Source organism: Cannabis sativa, chromosome 7 (assembly GCF_029168945.1).
Source record: "Cannabis sativa cultivar Pink pepper isolate KNU-18-1 chromosome 7, ASM2916894v1, whole genome shotgun sequence".
In the NCBI taxonomy this organism is placed as follows: Eukaryota; Viridiplantae; Streptophyta; class Magnoliopsida; order Rosales; family Cannabaceae; genus Cannabis; species Cannabis sativa.
Genome location: NC_083607.1, coordinates 20,718,102 through 20,725,976, shown reverse-complemented (window position 1 = coordinate 20,725,976; position 7,875 = coordinate 20,718,102).

The window sequence follows — 7,875 nt, the reverse complement described above, 5'->3', positions numbered from 1 at the left end:
TATGCAGTGGATGTTCTCCTCTTCTGGTCCATGGCCGAACCACTACCTCCCCTGCTAAATCCTGATGCAGGAGGGGTAGGAGCCCCGCCACTCGCTGGAGTGCTAGCCGACTCTGACATACATCCAACTGCGCCCTCAGCTCGCAGTGCCTTCTCCACCATCTCAGCATAGGTGGTCTTGTCGTCGGTGGTGATTATCAGGTCATGTTTGATCTTCACATTTAATCCATCCTGATACTTTTCCTTCTTGCTGAAATCGGTTGGCACTATTCGCGAGGCCAACCTCACCAACCAATCGAACTGGGTGGTATACTCTTTCACACTCATGTTCTCTCTCTGGGTCAGGTGTGCGAACTCTTTTCTCTTGGCACTTCTAACAGCCTCATTATAATACTTGGCGTTGAAGAGTACCTGGAGCCTTTCCCAGGTCATGGTTGTGACATCGTGAATCTGAGACACCATGTCCCACCAGACTAGAGCGTCTTCTTGGAACTGGAAGGTGGCACACACCACTTTGTCATTTCCGGTGACACCCATAAAGTTCAGAATCTTGGTTATCACCGTTAGCCAATGCTCGGCTTTCATGACATCTGGACCTCGCAGAAAAACCGGAGGTGCTTGCTTCCGGAACCTTTCATACAAGGGTTCCATTCTGTTTGCCGCTACCACAATCTCGGCCTGAGCAGCAGGGGCGGGTGCCACTGGAACTTCTGGCACAGGCACTGCAGGAGCCCCCTGCTGCCTCAATCTTTGTATCTCAAGATCTTGTTCCTCTATCCTGGCTTGCATTTCAGCAAACCTAGTCTCCCAATTCTGGGCTTCCTGATCGGCTTGGGTAGCCTGGGCAGCCTGTGGCGGGTTCTCATCACCCCGACCACGAGCCCTGCCCCTGGGACCTCTACCACGACCCCTAGCATGCGGGGGAAACTGGGCTCCCTGACCTTGATTTGACCCTACTGAGTTGCCCTGGCTCCTTGTATTCCGCCTGGGGTCCATCTAGTCTGAACAGCCTGCGAAACCAAGAGTTGGCACATCACGTCATGATCAAAGAGAGCTTACTGATGCCGCTTAATTTGGAAATTAAAAACAAAACATGCACCTATTCTACTATCAGGCTACTAACATGCTTCCTATCAGGCTTTTCTTATTTCATAGTAAATAATAAGCTACTAAAGTAATAAAAGTTTACTGAACCGTAGAACGAGCTAACTACTGATGATGATTGTACATGTCGTGACGATCTTCGGAAGACAACCTGGCGGCTCTGATACCAAATTGTAACACCCTAACTAGCAAAGGCGTATTATGTGATTTTTAAACGTACTGTGCAGCTCGTTGCTAATCAACGAGGTTTATGGAAATCGTGATTAATTAAAAATTTTCTGCTTTTTAATTAAACTTATAAAATATTTATACAAAATACTCGGGATCCCGATTACAAAACATTTTATAAAAGTTCACTGACTATACAAAATACTTTTCGCCTAGCGACTAATTACAAAATAAGCACTGTTGTCCCCGAGGATCGTACGCTCCAGGCCTAACCGCCCCGACATGTACAATCTTCACCGGCTCACTCTCACGGTGCTTCAGCCTTAGCCTTACCCTTACCTACACATAAACATAGCACTGTGAGTCGACAAACTTAGTAAGAAAAGCATAAGCAAATATCATACATAAATCCCGAGTTATGGTCAGACGCCCATACCCCTGACCATAACCCTAACTACCGTGTCCCACACGTTACTGAATGCTGAACGTTCATAAGAAGGTACTATTGACAAGTAACAGCATATACTCGGTACACTGGTCATACTCTAGCAGCTAGTCATACTCTAGCCCGTACCGATGTGTTACAGTATCAGCCTATACTCAACCACTGGTCAGACTCCAGTTGCTAGTCATACTCTAGCCTGTGCCGATGTGATACGTCAAATAGTACAGAACCACTAACCCTAGTATCAGCCTATACGCGGTACACTGGTCATACTCCAAATGCTAGTCCTACTCTAGCCTGTACCGATGTGATATAGTGTCAGCCTATACTCTGTACACTGGTCATACTCCAGCTGCTACTCATACTCTAGCCTGTACTGATGTGACGCAGTCGGATGGTTCAAAGCCAACATACATATCTAATGTAATCTAACAGGCTTCCTACATGCACGCTAAACATGTAATATATATGCATACTGTTATACTAATCTTACATCAATTCCGAATTCAGGTGTGCTGGTCAACCTGATTGGAATGAACTGCGCGGCGGTTTACAAGCTCCTAAACCATAACAATCACAACACTATAAGTGATACGTTAAATCACTTCCCAGGGACTTAAACTAGGAACTAAAAGTTTCTCTATCCACAAAAAGCATGGCAATACCCCAAATAACATAAAAACGAGAAAATCTAAGGTTCCTGAAAATTCCCCAACCGGTAGACCGGTTTTTCAACCGGAATTCCGGTTCTGGAAATTCCTGAACCCCATCCAGAATTCTGGATGCACAACCGGAATTCCAGTTTCTCGCAGGTTACTTTCAAAAAATCATACATTGCTCAAATCAATTCCAAACCATACAAAAACTTCCAGACCTGTTCAAAATACCCTAAAGAACAAATCCAAAGCACTAAAATAGCCCAGAACACACAGATACTAAAAATGCCATGTGAGCTCCAAGCTTTGAGTTTCAAACTCAAACTTGGCTAAAGCTCACCTACAAGCATCAAACATGATTAAAATTACATATTCATGCATAACAAAGCTGCAAAAACAATCTCTAACTCATGCAACAACTACAACCACCAATTTCGAAAATTTCTCTTTGAAACTTAAGCTTTTGAAAAGAAAATCCATAACTTTAAACAAGCTAACTAACATGCACTACCAGCAGCTCAATTTAACTCAAATAATCATGCTTTAAACTTCAGAAACAACATCAAAAACACAGCAGCAATATCAACTCAACTAAGCATGCAAAACATCATCTTTTTCATCAAAATTCAAGAAACTTAAAGAGTAAGATACAAGGGTCTTACCAAGCACTTGAAGAACACTTACATTGAAAGAAAAAGAGCTTGAAAATCAAAGGAATCCAAGCCCTAGTACACCATACCAGCCGAGAGAGAGAGAGAGGAAAAGAGCTTTGTAAATTTCTAATTTTTTTGCTAAGTTTTGAAATCTTGAATAATGAGATAATGTAAACATAGCACTTATTTCAGCCAACAATTAACATAATAAAACACATATTTTCCAACTACTAAGTCCACTAAAAGACAAAATAAGAATGGGGCAAAATGACCAATTTGCCCCTCCACCAAAATAGAATAAAGAGCACTAAAGGGGTATTTTGGGAAATTCTAAATTCCCAGCCAATCCCGATATTTCCAATGTCTACTAAACCGTCCCACAATATTAACATACTAAGTTGTGATTTTACTGAGCCAAACACCGAGTTCCATGTTACCGGGCACCGGAAATGCAAAATTATGAAAATCACTATATGACATATAATGCATTTCAGAATTCAATAATAACAGCATAATAATTATTGAAATAGCTATAAATAATTTTTCATAATTAAACATAATAAACTGCTAATTTCCAAATTAAACTAAGCGGTCTTTACACTTGTGAAAGTGTAACTCTATTGTATTCCGAAATTAGAAATATAAGAAAATTTCTGTTTGGATTCTAAAATTAAAGTCAAAGACTTAAATTTATACCAAATATAATGAGCAATTCTTTCTTGGACCACCACTACTAATTTAAACTCTAAGTCAGATTTGCCCATACAAGTAGGAGATTTCTAAGATTGAGGACTTATACCATTGTGGAATAGAATTTCGGGTTATAATCATATGTCATTTAATTTCTTAAGAGAAAATAGAATGACATTAAATGATTTATAGACCATTCATATAATGATATGTTATGGAGCTTATTCGTAATGAATAAGCTAAGAGGAATTAGGATAATTTCGTTTATAAATAAGAATCCAACGATGCTTCGATTAGCAAGAGTCAAAGTAATCTTATTTATACAATCTTCTTGTTTCATATTGTAAAAATACTAGTCTAAGGTGTCATCAATTAATGAACAGCTAGATGTTGCATATACAATATTTATCTTTCGAGATCTAAGACTATTATGTATGTCTAATGGTGAAAATCCATTAGGGATTTATCCCATTAGATAAACAAACCAAGTTAGACCAACAATGAAGATTCGAAATTAAACTACAATTGAATAACAGAAAATAACATGGTTCAATAAAAATTCATACACAATTCAGAAATTATTGAACATATAGCAAGTAGGCGAGAGTCAAAGCTACCATCCATTGAATAGAGTTGTCAGCTCATCTAAAATGTTAAACATTCTAGCAACCTTTTATTCGATCAAGATTGGAATCCAGCGTTGTACCGTTTAGGCGAGAGTCAAGGCTATTCTATCTTATGAGCTTTTACCCTTGTTTCATATTTTCCAAGTCAAATACAGTCGCCACCATTAGGGTGATCCATACCATATAAAACACTTACAAAGCTACTTATCTTTCGAGATGAAACGGTGCGAACTTGCTAATGAACGTTCCTCCATTAGGGAGGATTCCTCACTGTTGTCGAGTGAATTTCGCAACACCAAATTATATTATTTTACTAATACGAAAGAGAATTTTCAAATAAACGACAAGTGCGAGTATTCAACCTAGAACGGCGAGTACTCGACTGGGAATGGGAAAACAATCAACAAAACTGGAAAATATCAGTAAGACAGAGAATTATAGTGGTTCAGTCAGATTGTGATCTGCTTAGTCCACTGTAGCAAAGGATTCGTAGGTGCCATTTCATGGTGGATCACCCCTTTATATACAAAGCAGGTCTCCATTCGGTTACATAAGGATCACATTCATTGTTAATCCATTATTTACACATTGAATTGCAATAATAAAACTAAGCAACGTTAACATTAATAAATGAATGACAGTTACTAAGTTCATCAACGCATGCGTCTTCCATACCGGCGAGTTGACTGTTCATATTCCGATGTACAACTCGCAGGGTTATCACTATGTCTGCGCCTTTTAAGTAGTCGCTTTTTCTAGACATCGTGTGTTGAGCTAATAGAACCTAGACATGCGAGTCTAAATCGCTTTATAAAAGGCTATAGGGTTCCTAAGATCAACTCGTACTTTACAGAGAATTGTTCTCCTGGTTGATACAAGGACAAAGAGGAGGATGATCGCATATATTCGATATATGCGATCTACTCTCTTGTCATGAATATGCGGTTAGAGTTCAGTCATGCTCGCCACCTCTCGCTGACTATACCTTAAGCGAGGTTTGAAACTACGAGGAGTCCCTCAAGGACATTTCAGCTTTCTGTGGAAAAACTGAGTATACCTGTCCTCTCTAATGGGGGTCTGGTCTCGAGTTTCTAGGTGAGAGAAATCTCACTATAACACATGCCCCTAGTTTCGCGACGTGACAGGTGCGGTCACAAGGGAAACTATATTCGAGAGACAGGTGAAAGGTTGTCACAAGGAGGTGACCTTTGGTTGTCCCTTCGAGGGTTTCGAAAAATGACGACTATAATCATTATTTTGATTGCATTTATGGTGCCACGTCACAAAACTCTTCAGTTTCTGTGTAGGCGTGGTCATCTCTGGCCATTGGATTAGGCGACTCTAGGCATTCCAACTGCCACGTGTCATGATCCCAATGAATGAGGCATTTGGGTATTTAAACCCCCTGATTCGAAACAAAAGTCCCCATTTTCCCTCACTTTCCTTCAACTCCCTTATTTTTTCACTCTCAGAGAAAACAGCACGAAAAATCTTCATAAATTGCCCAGATTTTTGCCTTTATTCGTGGATTCTCCTTGATTCTACATTGCTGTCAAGGGCGATTCGTGGAAACAGATTCATCAAAGTAAAAGGTTAGTTTTTTTTTTTTTGAATCTTCACCATGCTTCGTTTTCTGTTTTTGAGTGGGGACTATATTTTTTGGGTTTTCAGTGTGCATGAGGGTTGTGTAAGGATGAATGTTTATGAGGCTATGTGTTTTAGGTAAGAACCTGGGTAAATTCATAGAATATGACCTGTAAACTGACATGCCCGCACACGATATACTTGAATAGGCACTGTTTCACGTCTTGAATACTCGCGGGTATTCAGATGAACAACTCGAATACTCGCGGGTATTCAGATGAACAATTCGAATACTCGCGTATTGCCAAGATTTACTTTCTTTTGATTGATAGCTAGATCTTTTAGGATTTTTATATGTCGTGGGTTGAATTGCAAGGATATCAATCGCTATTTCAAATGGTGGGTGTGTCTCAGTATTCTAATGGTCATATATGCGATTATATGCCCCTTGAGATACTGAGATACACCCAGCCATTTGCAATATGCGATGATACTTAAATGATCGTACTCCTTGGCTGATAGGTAGTCTCGGAATGGTGGGAGTATCCCAGTAACTTCAGGGTTATGCTTGAAAACGCATGCCCCTTGAGTCACTGGGATTCTCCCAGTCGTTTCTGGAGGTATATCGCTTGGCCCAGGATGCGTGAATTACTCGCCAAAGAAAGTATTATCTCTTACTCGCATATTGATGGGGCAGTCAGTATTCGCAAGGATGCTGACCATTCTACGGAGTGCGACTTTATAGTTTAATGCGGGTGAGATCACTTATTTTGCTTTTCACACATCCATCACGCTGAAAAGATCTTCTATCTTTCAGATGAGCGACTTGTCAGATAGCCAATAGCTCGGCTCTGGAGGCCGTGCATTTGACGGTGAAGTTGACCAGGAGGAGGACAACTTTCTCCGAACCTCACTTTCCGAAGAGGAGGCCGCTCCAATAGAGCTAGGCCCGATGTCTTCTGCGGACATCGAAAGGGTGGTGCAGGAACTCGCCAAACCTGGGACCATCGACATTCGAGACAGCGAGTCCACGGTGTCGGCCCGCGACTACCTTATACACTCAAGGCATACTCCTGACGTCGAGGTCGAGGAGATGGATGATGAATGGACGACCCCAGTTCGCGAGTCAGGTGAGGACGAAGAGGAGGCGGAAGGGAGTGGGACAGATTCGGTTGACGATACCCAGCTGAATGAGCCCTTCGCGTGTGAGGATCTGATTTCGAGGGTTTCCAAATCAGATTTCACTACCTTTGTGAGGTTAAATTTGTTGCGACTCGCGTTTCAGCGACCTAAACCGTCCCAGAGGGCGCATCTTCCATTTACTAACCCTGCGATTATTCCCACAGAGGATGTGGTAGTCTCAATACCCATTCTCTGGTGTGGGGTATCGGTCCCCTTCCATCCCTTCATCGTAGCTATTCTCAGGCGATATGATGTATCACCTTTTCAGCTAACTCCAAACAGCTATCGCACTGCCCTAGCCTTCTATGCGATGTACATGGAATATGTTCATAGGGCCCCCTCAGTAGAAGAGTTCAGCTTTTTCTACGACATAAAAAGCGTAGGTCTTCATAATGGCTTCTACTGTTTTAGCAAATGGGTGACTTCTGAGATCAATGGAGTAGAAGGAATGGTATCGAACATGGGGGACTGGAAATCGAAGTGGTTTTATGTCTTTAAAGTCCCTGGGATTAGAACTGACTTTAATCGCAGACCTAGAATGTCGCGTATTTTTTAACTTAGACATTTTCTGAATTACTTTTGAGATCTTTTGCTTACTCGCTCTTTCTTGCTCTCGCAGATAGACCAGTTCGACCGGCACTTGACGGGACTCGCAGAGAGACAGCTGAAATCCTCGGGAGCCTTCCGGTACAAGATCGCGACTGGCGATTACTGTGTACAACTGCGAAGTTGCGAGAACACCAGCTGATTCCTGAGAACGCAAGTCTT